Consider the following 13,650-nt stretch of genomic DNA (forward strand, 5'->3'; position numbering starts at 1 on the left):
AAACTTGCCATCCTCACCTCAAGCAGATATCTATTTATTTCTGTGCTATAAGTGGGACATTCAGTCAACAAATGCCTCGCAGTCGAGGATATCAATGAGTTGTCGCAATATGGTTGGTGTTGCCAAGGCAGTAGAAAATTGTATGTCATCCGAGTATGACCAATACGGAGACAACAAAAAGTAGTCTCCCACTTAATTGTCGGTAAAAAATCAATTCAGAGAATGGAATACCTTCATGGTAGCAACTCAGCTGCAGCATTCTTTGCCAGTAAATCTGCCTCCTCATTTCCAGACACACTTACGTGTGCCGGAATCAAGCAAAATCGAACTGTTATAACTTTCAGTCCAATAATTAAAAGCCATTCTAAAATCTTTAAAACTAAAGGGTTACTGGAATTAAAAACTTCTAAAGCTTGTAGAACACTTCTCACCTCATTAAAAACAGTAAAATTGCCCTCCTCTTTTAATGCTATTTCCTCAACAGCGGTTAGTATGCCATAAAGTTTGGCAGTAAATATGGAATATATTAGAGGAAGTGCACCTCTACAATTAAAAGAACTACCATATACTCCAAATCCAATGCCAGCATCAGATTTGGAGCCATCAGTATATATATATATATTTAAAAGTCGATTCCCTACGTTTTTCGACATGTTCCATAACGAGACCTAGCTTCTAATGCAGTCATGTTCTTTTTTATACCAATAAAGTATTTCCAAAAAGATATCTCAAATAATTTCCATGGAGGGGTTGGTGATATCCTAAATGGAAGAACTCTGGTTTTTGCTATATCACCCGAAAGCCATGAGGTTGAGATTTTGGGTGTAACTTAAAATATCTACAATGCCTTACAAAGTTTGCAGTCTGACAGGCTAAAGAATTGGGAAGTCTGCAACCTAAACCAATACCGAACAATATAAGACTTTCGGTAAAGGTGTAAAAGTAATTCTCCATCATCATCAAGGAGACTTAGGACAGGTGAAGTTTTATACGCTACTGTGGCCAATCTAATACTAGCATAATATACAGAATATAATATATTTAATCGGCTTGGGGTGACTGAGGAGTTTATTTCACAGCCATAAATAATTTTTGAAAAAATTAAGGCCTTGCATAATTTTAAAAGTTTTGCGGTCTGTACCCCAAGATGTATGGGTCAATACTTTTAAAAGACTCAGAGCCTCAAGAAATTTAATTTTAAGGCTTTTAAGTTAGGAACCCATGTAAGACTACAATCAAATACCAATCCTAAAAATTTAGCTTCACTTACACATGGGATCAGTTGACCTTTGATGTTTATATCCGGGTCTGGATGTACTCCCCGGATACGACAGAAATGGAAAACAACAGATTTGCTTGTCGAAAACTTAAACCCATTCATATCAGCCCACTGAATAATTTTGTCAACTGAGAGTTGTAGTTTTCTCTCAACCATTGCCATTCTAGCTCCAGCAAATGATATGGAGATCATCTACAAATAGTGTTGAGAGAATATCTTTGGGAATGACAGAGGATATCCCATTAATGGCTAGTACAAATAGTGTTACACTTAGCACACTACCCTGGGGAACTCCTCCTTCCTGACATTTCCTCTCTGATAGAGGTTACCCCACTCTCACTTGAAATTATCTCAGTAAAATAAATGCGTGAATGAACAATGCTAGCTCTCATTGTAATCGCAAATTGTGATTGGTTTTAAGTATACCATATCTCCATGCAGTATTATAGTGCTGTTTGGAAGCAAAGGCTTCACAAATAGAGGACTAGAGTCTTACCAACACATCAGTCATTGAATGAATTTTTCTAAATCCAGACTGGATAGTTGATAAAATACCCTTCTTTTCCAGGTACATCAGTCTTTCACTGACCATCTTCTCCATGATCTAACATAAGCAAGATGTCAATGCAATTGGTCGATAGTTTGCTGCAAAAAACTTATCCTTACCGGGTTTTAAAAAGGTTAAAATAATGGCTAGTGCCCAGACACTTGGATAACTATGATCATGTCATATTCTATTAATAATGATTAAAATAAACAACTTTGTATTAAAGAGTACATATTTAAACTGCATATGGAATTCCATTAGGTCCAGGGACTGTCATTACACGTAGTAAGTGAGGAATCAAATTCTCTTTCTGTAAAAGGAGAATTGTATGACTTCCCTTCCTGATGCAAAATTTAAAATTTTCTTTTCTTCAATGCTCCTAAACTGATGACCAGGAGTTGCTTCACACTTGCATGCTACATTTGACTTCAGGGGAGGGATGGCTGTGGTAACCTACCAGTACCAAACAAACTTGGCTGAATGCCTCGTCAGGCTGGGAGGAGTAAAAAGAAGAAAAGTCTCCTTTTGTTCTTTTATCATGTTGGCTACCCCCAAAATTTGGGGAATTGCTTTAGTAGATGGGTATAGAAAGTTGACAATATTTCCCTGTATACATTTCCACAGCATGATTACAACAACTACCTGTGTTTGTGCCTTTCTAAAATCTCCCTTGCAAACAGAGTTTGCTATTGTCAGCTAACTAATCTTTGGAATTTCCAAAACTATGCTGTCATTCCTTTAGAGGGTGCCAAGGATCGAAACAGGGACCTCTCAATCTGTAATCGAATAATCTACCACTCAGCTACACACCTGAACATATTGCACAGAAAAAAATGCCATCTTGCTTTACAGATGTTCAGTTTCCCGTTTACTATACATTAATAAAATCTGGGAAGGATTAAGCAGAAACCTACTAAGAAGAACTAGGTAGAGATCTTTAAACACTTGTAATATGCCAAATACAACAGTTTTTCATTTCCATCATCTTCCCTTTGAAATCTGAATGCTTTCAAAAGTAGTTTAGTCATGAAGAAACACAAACATGTACTATATATGTATCTGCATCTTATCATTATGATGCGCATTCAATGAAGGAGATGCTTGCCAAAATATACACCTTCATGATAATTACTACCAAAGCTTGAATACTGCCTAGTTTACCCCATGAATTATTGGAATTTTTATCGAAATCTTTTAAATACTTTTACATTGGCTCTTAAAATTACCTCTATGTATATATCAATACCAATAATTAGGTACCTTTGGAATCTTAATTGCAAATAAGTTTCGCTATTGTCAACTTACTACACTAATAGATAACAATAGTGCCTCAATATAGTAGCCTTTAAAACACAATACTCACTAACTTTATTAATCATGGGAACTTTCTAAAACATGTTCTGATTCTTTAGGGGGCGCCCGGGATTGAACCAGGGACCTCTCGATCTGCAGTCGAATGCTCTACCACTGAGCTACACCCCCCGACATATTACACAGATATCATCTGCTGACTTCCTTTACAGATAGTTAATTTCCCACTTATTGAAGTGCAATGAAGTAAGGAAAAGAGTTGTTTAGGTTTTGTTTACAGCATAAACCTGATAAGAGTAAATGGCTCAAGACACTGAGTTGCAATATGATGAGTAATTCACCAGTATCTCATTACCCTCACCTTCTTTTTGAAATCTTAATTCTTTAAAAAGTAGCTAAAACCTTAGAACATCATGGGACGCACTCTACATTTATATATTTTCAGCCTGCCACCTATACAATAAAAATGTTGTAATGTTAGATCTTTGATAGTTTTTGAGCTAATAAGATTCAAGTCAAATGTCACAATAATCTTCCTAAGGCTCGAGTGCCCCACTTTTGGTGAGGGGTTGGCACCTTAACGATAATTCACAAACCAACATACGCATCATATATGTCCCTTTACATATTCTTTAATATAACAATATGCAAAATTATATAATTTCCAAGATGCAGCAAATATTGGTACTCCACAATATATTCATGATTTTACTACCAAAGATCAGAGGATGGCGTAGTTTTTTTCCTGGACCTTCACTAATTCACATCACTACTGACAAGGAAATTCCTAGAGGAATCATCTTCATTGTGTCAGAGATGAATAAATCAAATTTTGTCTTCTCTGAATATTCGCTTCCAATGACTTGCAGATGAATCAGAGATGAAATAAATATCCTAGGCCCCTGGACAGAGACAAAGATTTACTATGTGAACTGTCAGTTTCATACATTGGGGTTGATAACATATGAACTATGTCATTGTAAGCGTGTGAGAAAATAGTTCAAAACGTGAGAGCAATGCGTGGTAAACATGAACCTTTCCTTGGAGTAGATTTCCATCAATTTAGTAGTGTCAGCATATTAGGAGGGGCAGAATGCTTCTCTAGCTTTCTGATTGATTGACTGAAAGTTTTCTGGCATCCTGACATCTAAGGTCATTGACACCTATAGCATTTATTATATATGATAAATAAAAGAAAATTAAATTAATACCATAAAAGTTAAGATGTCATTATAATAGTTAGAGTTCTCAGAAGACCTGCTTCTGAAATAAATCTAAAAATGTTGCTCGCATAGTAGGACACATCATGACCAAGAATCTTGGCAAGGATGAACCTGCCATAATCACCTCGAGCCTCAAAAAGATATCTATTTCTAAGTTATTATAATTAGCGCATTCGGTCAACAAATGCCTCACTGTTAAAGGTACTAAACAGTCATCGCAATACGGTTGATGTTGGCCCTTCAACAGACACTCGTGTGTCAACCGTGTGTGACCAATACGGAGATGACAAAGAGTCTTCTCCCATTTTTGGGGTATCATATTATACCTCCAAGGTCATATGAAATTTGTTACTTCCCTCATTTTATTGACGTCTAGACTATCCCAGTGCTGTTGCCATTTATTACAAACCAATTTCTTGATGTAAGGTAGGAAGTCATTAAAGGGAATGGGATACCTCCTTGGTAGCGACTCGGATGCCGCATTCTTCGCCAGTAAATCTGCCTTCTCATTCCCATTCCCAGACACATCTACATGTGCTGGAACCCAACAAAATCGAACTGCTATACCTCTCCGTCCAATAATAAAAAGCCATTCTGAAATCTTTAAAACAAGAGGGTTACTGGAATTAAAGAGCTTAAAGAACACTCTTTGCATCACTAAAAATTGTAGAATTACCCTCCTTTCCAAAACAATTTTCTAAATAGCGGTTAGTATGCCATACAGTTCGGCAGTAAATATGGAAGCTGTAAGAGGAAGTGCACCTCTACAATTGAAATCATTACTATGTACTCCAAATCCAACGCCAGCATCAGATTTGGAGCCATCAGTATATATAAAAGTCGATCCCCTATGTTCTGCAACATGTTCCATAAAAAGAGACCTGGATTCTAAGTCAGTCATATTCTTCTTAACTCCAATAAAGAACTTACAAAAAGATACGTCAGGTAATTTCTATGGAGGCGTTCATGATAACTTGAATGGAAGCACCTTAATTCTGATTATATCCAGATTGTTTAATATTTGTTTCACCCGAAACCATAAGGTTGAGGAGATTTTGGATGCAATTCAAAGTATGTTGAGTGCTTTACAAGGCTTGCATTCTGAAAGGCTAAAGAATTAGGGAGTCTTTGCAATCTAAACCAATACCGAATAATAGAGGACATTCGGTAAAGGTCTAGAGGCAACTCCCCACCATCAACAAGGAGACTTGTGATAGGTGAGGTTCTAAACGCTCCTGTGGACAATCTAATACCAGCATGATGTATAGAATCTAATATTTCTAACTAGTTTGGGGTGGCTGAGGAGTACATTTCACATCCATAACTAATTTTGGATAAAATCAAGGCTTCGTATAATTTTAAAATAGTATTGCAGTCTGCCCCCATGATGTATGGGACAATACTTTTAAAAGATTCGGAGCCTCAAAACATTTTGCTTTCAATGTTTTTTCCCATGTAAGCCTACAATCAAATACCAAACCTAAAAATTTAGCTTCACTTGCACATGGGATCCGTTGACCTTTGATGTATATATCCGGGTCTGGATGTACTCCCCGGATACGACAAAAATCGACTATAGTAGTTTTCCTTGTCGAGAACTTAAATCCATTCATATCGGCCCACTGGATAATTTTGTCAATTGAGAGTTGTATTTTTCTCTCAACCATTGCCATTCTAGCTCCAACAAATGATATGGAGAGATCATCCACAAATAATGTTGGGAGAACATCCCGGGGAATGAATGAGGATATCCCATTAATTGCTAGTGCAAAGAGGGTTACACCCAGCACACTACCCTGAGGAACCCCTTCTTCCTGGCATTTACTCTCTAATAGAGTTCCGCCAACTCTCACTCGAAAAACTCTATGTGAAAGAAATGATTGAATAAATAGTGGTAGCTCTTCTCTTAATTCAAACTCGTGAATTCTTTTAAGTATACCATATCTCCATGTGGTATCATATGCCTTTTCAAGGTCAAAAAAGGCTGTCACAAAAGGCTGTTTGGAAGCAAAGGCTTCACAAATGGAGGACTCAAGTTGTCTCAACACATCAGTCGTTGAGTGCATTTTTCTGAATCCACATTGAATGGGTAATAAAATACCCTTCTTTTCAAGGTACCACATCAGTCTTACGTTGACCATCTTCTCCATGATTTTACATAAACAAGATGTCAATACAATTGGCCTATAATTTGCTGCTAAAAACTTGTCCTTACCGGGTTTTAAAAAGGCTAAAATAAGGGATAGTTAACAAAACACTTGGATAGCTATGATTATGCCATATTCTATTAATAATGCTTAAAATAAATAACTTTGTATTAAAAGGCACGTTTAATCATTGCATATGGAATTCCATCGGGTCCAGGGGCTGCGTCATTAAACGTAGCAAGTGCAGAATCAAATTCTCTTTCAGTAAACGGAGAATTGTATGACTCTTCCTTTCTTGTTACGAAATTTAAAACTTTCTTTTCTTCAATGCTCCTATACTGGTGACCAGGAGCTGCTTCACACTTGCGTGATACATTTGAAAAATGGTCAGCCAGGACATTGCTAACATCGGTTGCTCCAGTCAAATACTGACCATTTACCCTTCACACTGGTGGTGGGTTTGGGATAAATTTTCCTGCTATTTTATTCACTTTCCTCTATACAGATGATGTGTGTGATCTACTGTTGATGGAGGAAACAAATGACACCCAAGACTGGCGCCTACATTCTTTCATGATACAACGGAACTGTGGTCTACACTTCTTGTATACGACTAAATTCTCCTTAGTACGGCGCCTGCGCAATCGAGTTAAAAGACTTTCTTGTGGCTCTGTGCAGGGCAGTTAGTTCTGATGACCACCAGCGGACTGGTCGTCGTTTGAATATCCCTGTTGTTTTGGGAATGGAATTGGCTCCTGCTGTGTGAAGAGTTCCATTAAGTAAGTCTATGGCATCATCAACACTTTCAAACTTTTCTGCATTTCCTTCAATTTCACTTAGTTTCCGAAATCTATCCCATTCCGCCTTATCAAGTTCCAATGTGGTGATCTCTGTAAAGGGGGACCATTGTTGGTGTTTATAATGATTGGTGCATGATCAGTAGTATGCCAATAATCTAATGTTCTCCAATTAAAATCGAGAAGACAGTTAGAGCTTGAAACTGATAGGTCAAGGCAGGACAAGGTACCTGTCTGAACATGAGAGTGTGCGCGCTTTCCTGTATTAAGGAGTCCTAAATCTTCATTCTCCAAGATTGATGATACAGTATTACCCCTTGCGTTTGCTAAAACATCACTCCATAAAGGATGTCTACTATTATGTTCTAGTAAGAGAAATGTTTGTGGGAGTTGTTTAATCACTTCTACTATATTATCATATGAGATGTTATCATTTGGAGGCAAGTAAAGAGAACAGATTGTGTATTTTCTCCCTATATCAATCTGTACAACCACTTCCTGCAGAAGGGTACAGATAGACAAAGATATTTGGGGAACATTTCGACGAACGTATATAAAACTTCCCCCATGGCTCCCTGCTCGTTGATCATATGGTATCCTATAGCTAACATCTCGAGGACAAGGAGTATTAGCATTGAGCTTGCTTTCCTGTAGACATAGAGTTATAGGGGAGTGCTCGTGTATGAGAAGCTTGAGTTCTTCATATTTTGCCCTTAAACCCTGGCAATTCCATTGCAGAATAGAGGAAAAAACTACGGTTTACTTTTTGGAAGACACCTTGGATGAAGTCTTCCCATTGGCAATATTTGATCTAACAATATTTCCCGGTGGCATCTCTAGAGAGGATCTTGATATATTGGGTTTTGTGTTAGTCTTTTTCTTTGTGTCCTTCTGATCTAATTGTTGAAGAGGACAGTGGACTTCAACTTGAATTTCTGATTTGTTCAATTTACCTGCCAGTTGATCAGAAACATCAGCACACAAGACATCATATTTATTTGAAGTCGTGACCTTAATGTTTCTTATGGTAGGAGGCGAGAGAGATGGAGGTCTCTCTCTTTTTCGATTAAAAGGTGGTGAGTTGTCAGGTTTTTTAACCTTCCCCACTACAGGTTCACCAGGTAAATTGGTTTCGAGTGGAACCTCCATTAGATCAGGCAAAGACACGGCCTGAGAGAGGTTTGTACTATTGTTTTGAATAGGAGTAGATGCCTTTTGAAAATCTTTTAGATCTTTAAGTATCTGTTTTGATTTTTCTACAATTTCTGGATATAAATTTTCAATGGGACTTCTCACCTCTTTAACTACTTTCATTTGTTTCTTTATGTTAGAATTAGGGATAAAGTTTTCGTCTGTGTGCTTTGGTAAGTTTTTCTTCAGAACCATTGAAAAAGGTTGCCCTGGTTTTATCTGCTTTTCAAGAGCTCTTTTATGAGCCTCTTTAAAAGTAACCCTTCCCATGGTCCTAATGGCCTGAATTTCTTTTTCAAAAATAAACTTAATGCGGCTTTTAGATGTAGCTGGGTGTGCTTCCCCACAATGTATGCAATTTGGATTTTTTATGCATGCACCATGCGTATTTTTTCCACAGTTGGCACAAACAGCTGGCTTATTATTTAGTTTCTCCTTGCATTTCTGACTTAAATGGCCATACATTTGACAATAATAACATCATAATGGTGAACGGATATATGGTTTCACCTTCAAAGATATCAAACCAGCTTTAATAACATTTGGTAATCTGCTTTGATCAAATGTTACAATCAAAGTAGCAAGAGGAATACGTTGTTCTCCAACTCTCTTTCTCATTCCAACTACTCTTACTACTTCTTGACTTTTCAGTTCATCCTAAATTTCTTTTTTCCTCTATGTCCAGCAGTTCTGGAGCATACATCACACCCCTACTCTGGTTGAAAGTGGGGTGTGAATTAATTTTTACACTATGACCATCCAATTTTGAAAGTGTTTTTAATTTTTCAGCTTGTATTGGGGATAGTGTCTCTATCAAGAGACTTCCATTTCCCTGGGGAAGAATTTTTGGTTGCCCTCCACATATAGCAATTATTTCCCTGTTGGTTTTAAAAACATTGACACGTTCATGTCTTGCATTTCCAAATTTCAAAATAAAAAATGTCTCATAATTCACTACTTCATAGTGACCAGATAATACTTCTACTTTTCAATATTTTTCTGTACTGTTATAATTTCTCACTCTCTCTCTCTCTCTCTCTCTCTCTCTCTCTCTCTCTCTCTCTCTCTCTCTCTCTCTCTCTCTCTTCTCTAGTGTTTTCTTATCATTCTTCATATGACATGAGTAGGGTTCTAATGTTATGATATTAGAACCCGAGTTGGAGCTGCCTGTACCGAGGTCCATGTTTGTATTTTCCAAGTCGTCAAGAGAGGGGTTGGATGGTTTTTTTTGAAAGAGCAAGCCAGGTTATCCACCTATTATCGGAGGATATCAGTCCTCCTATCCCAAGTGGCCCAACACGAGAAGAGGCTTCAGCGGGGACCAGTCCTCTTTTAGAGAGGGGCTGCCTTTCTTAAGGTGGGCGTACACTGGTCAGTGGAGGTGGTTAGCCCCTCCAACCAGCGACTCCAATGCCTGGCGTCACCCATTACCCACAAATATGGGCGACTTAAAACTGGATCACTGGAGCCCGACTCTTAACAGACTTGGTCTGCACCCAATGGGGTCTGCCAGGGAGTGATGGCGTCTAAATTGGTACAGGTTGAGATGGAATGGCGTCCATCCCATACTGTGCCAAATCCAAAGAAGCAGCCAAAGTATTATCAAACAAGCCAAAGTCGTCAACAATTTCAAACCAAAAAAGAAGAGATGGGAGAATAAAAGAAATAACCAAAAGGAAAAGGGAAAGTGCTAACTGATTTAGTTGTTCATTAGAGCCTAGCTGCTAATCCCTAAGAACCCCATCCTCGACAAGGCTTCAGCATCTGGGGGGGGGGGGGTCTCGGTTTTTGAGTGCAGATGGCCAGTATAACTGGGGCTGTCATTCAAGCAATAGGTACAAGTCTGAGGATATCCTTGTTGTGTAATATACTACTCCATTTATATAATACAATCTCTAATCTGTCATTTATGTCTGTAGACATGGGACATATCTTCAGTTTTGGCATTCTTATTTTCATTTTTTATACAAAGTTGAGAATACTTCCCTGTATATATTTATATTGTGTGATTACCTCTATCTACATTTAGGTCTTTCTAAAATATTATTTGTAAACATATTTTACTATTGTAAGATAACTCTGGTATTGAATAATGATAGAGCCTGAAGATAAGAGCCCTAAGATATAATGCTCATTATCTTTCCTAACCTTTGGAATCTCCAGAAGTATGCTGTCTTTCCCCTAGGGGATATTAAGGATTGAAACAGACTAACTCGAGACATTATGCCAATTACAACAGTTTCTCACGTCCATCATCTTTTTGAAAGGTTTATAAAATTTAGGCCTCAAGCCAAGCACTGGGTCATCAAAGGCTATTCAGTGCTATACAAAAAAAATTAATCAACCATACCCGTACAGTTACACCATTTCCTATCATTTCAACCTATAAAACCAATCACATAACTTTCGTACAGTAACATCTAGATTGGAAATAAGAAGGGATTAAAAGTATTAAATAAATAAATTAACAAAATTAATCAAAACTTGATATAATCCAATACTTTGCAAAAAAAAATTCAAGTTCAGGGAATTACAGTTATCCCCCAGTATACCTCTTAAAGGTTTGTCCTGAAGTAAAAGTGCCTTCTGAAGATTAAAAACAGGACAACCAACTAAAATGTGTTTAATATTCCTTGTCACTTGACAGGTATTACAAAGAGGGGCCTGTCTCCCTCATTTTTCATTAAATATTTGTGGGTTGCATGTGTATGGACAATACATAGCCCGGTTAAAATTATGTTATCCTTCCTACTTGTAGAATTACAAGATTACCTTTTATCCACCGAAGGGTGGATTTGTTTCAATGTTGTTTTGGTGGTCAGTTCAGACCATCGAGCCTGCCTCTTATTCTTTCAGTGAAAATGTATCTTACTTTTAATGTCATTGTAAGGAATACTTACGGGGAATGGGTAAAGTAGCCCTGAAGCTTCCTTAGTTGCCTTATCTACTTGTGCATTCCCATCCACCCTAACGTAGGCAGTGACCCAACAGAAGTTAACACAGATATTCTTTCTAGACCACAGAAGTACTAAACCCATTGATGACGGGATGTCATAATTTGTTTAATTGAGATTAAAACACAATTGGAATCCGTAAAAATTCAATAAAAACTATTTTTATTACCATTTCTAAAAATATGTTGGACTGCAAGAATTATGGCATAGAGCTCAGCAGTAAATACTGGACAATTTGATGGAAGTTTCCTTCTAATAAAAATATCCCCACACAACAGCTGCACTTTCGACTTATGCAGCAAATTGGAACCCTCCGTAATAAACATGTTTCCCATGATGATGAGCAGCGTGATTTAAAAACTCACTTTTCATTAACTTACTGAGTAAGGTATTTTTCTCTCGTGCCGTAAAACATACCTTAACAGGTAGATTACACCAAGGAGGCTACATGAGATAGCCGACCTCTGCTATCTCTACTGGTAACAAATCTACTTCTCTGGCATTATTTCTCCATCTGTACTTACAAAGGCTTGGGCAATCTAGATCTGTGAGAAGCTCGATCTAAAGTCTTAACATACTGTTAGGACTGTTTCTTATAGAGAGGGACGTAGTTAAAATCTCTAACTCATCTCCTCTCTGTAGATGGAAAAGGGAGGCAAGCCCGATCCACATTAAAACCTATCAATGAGATATGTTCTGTAAGCACCAGTGCAGATGCAGGGCCCCACATTGTAAACATCATCAAGTTTTCAAAGTAGTCTTAGAAGCTGACCCATAAATTTAACATGCATAGTCTAACCTGCTCAGACACAAGGATGTATAAATTCCAAGCAAAGTTATTCTATCAGCACCACAATCATAATGTGATACAACTTTCAAGATGTTCAGTGACTTTCTAACCCGGATGGATAGGTCATTTATATGGGGGACCAAAGTTAATTTTCTTGTCAAAAATTACCCTAAGAAACTTGACATTATCCTCATAGGACAAAATACAATCATTTAAGAGAAAGGTAGGAATCTATTCTCTTTTACGAGTACGATTTAAACAAATGGCTTTGATCTTCTGAAGAGAGAACACACATACCTGAGACTTAGCCCATGCAGAAGCAGCATTAATAGCAATGTGAAGCTTTTGGCATACTTGTAGTGCAGATGATCCACTTTAGTGACTTGCAAAATCATTAAGAAATAATGACCCTTGTATGCCAAGAGACAGGTGATTAATAAGACTATTAATAGCTACAGCAAATAAGGTTACGCCCAGTGCACTACCTTGAAGGATACCTATTTCTTACAAGTAGAAAGAAGATAGTTCTGACCCTACTCTTACTTTATTGGAACGGTTTGATAAAAAAAATTCTTCAATAAAAGAAAAAATATGTCCTCCTATACCCCACGAGGACAAAAGCTTTAAAATTGTGCCCCTCCAGGTGGTGTCATATGCCTTTTCGAAGTCAAAAGAGACACACCACCCAGTTTTGATTAGAAAAGGCACTTTAAATTTCCCTTGACAACATCAGCAAAGGGACTAACGTACTTCGGTTCTTCCTAAAACTTAACTGCCTGTTTGTTAAGTTTTTCTTTTTTATTCTAGACACCTAACAAGTCTGTTGTTGATCATTCTCTAAAAGAGTTTGCATATGCAACTAGCTAAGGCTATAGGCCTAAAACTAGTTCTGGTTCTTTACCAGACTTGTAGCCAAGAATTATGGTTGAAGTATGCCAAGAATCAGTAGATGTATGGGAAGGCCATAGACCATTAAGGAATTTTAATAAAAATTCCTTAGTATACATTGGGAGATGTGTAATAATTTCATAATGGATGCCATCATCACCTGGGGTAGCCAGAGACAAGCTAGAGATCATTTTGCATTTCCTCCATCATAAAACGTAAGTTAAAAGCTTCAGTATTGGAAGACAAAGGAGGATCAACAGGATGTTGATGCTCTTTATTAGTTGAAATGCTGGGGAATAATTGTCAGCACTTGATACAGGATATGTGTTTCGCGTAACTCTGCTACATAGGGTCAGACACACACACACACACACACATATATATATATATATATATATATATATATATATATATATATATATATATATATACACATACACACACACATATATATATATATATATATATATATATATATTATTTTCCCTTAATATTGGTAAAAGCCAATAAAAAAAATTTGCCT

The 13,650-nt window shown here is 37.3% G+C and overlaps 1 long non-coding RNA gene and 1 other non-coding gene across 2 annotated transcripts in view; both read right to left on the reverse strand.

Moving 5' to 3' along the window:
• The window catches only part of LOC137644539 (uncharacterized), a 474,459-nt gene that overhangs the window by 229,012 nt on the left and 231,797 nt on the right, over positions 1-13,650 (reverse strand). The window lies entirely within an intron of this gene.
• On the reverse strand, positions 3,237-3,308 carry TRNAC-GCA (transfer RNA cysteine (anticodon GCA)). Its single transcript has one exon. It is a non-coding gene; the product is annotated as a tRNA-Cys (tRNA).

Source organism: Palaemon carinicauda, chromosome 1 (genome assembly GCF_036898095.1).
Source record: "Palaemon carinicauda isolate YSFRI2023 chromosome 1, ASM3689809v2, whole genome shotgun sequence".
Lineage (NCBI taxonomy): Eukaryota > Metazoa > Arthropoda > Malacostraca > Decapoda > Palaemonidae > Palaemon > Palaemon carinicauda.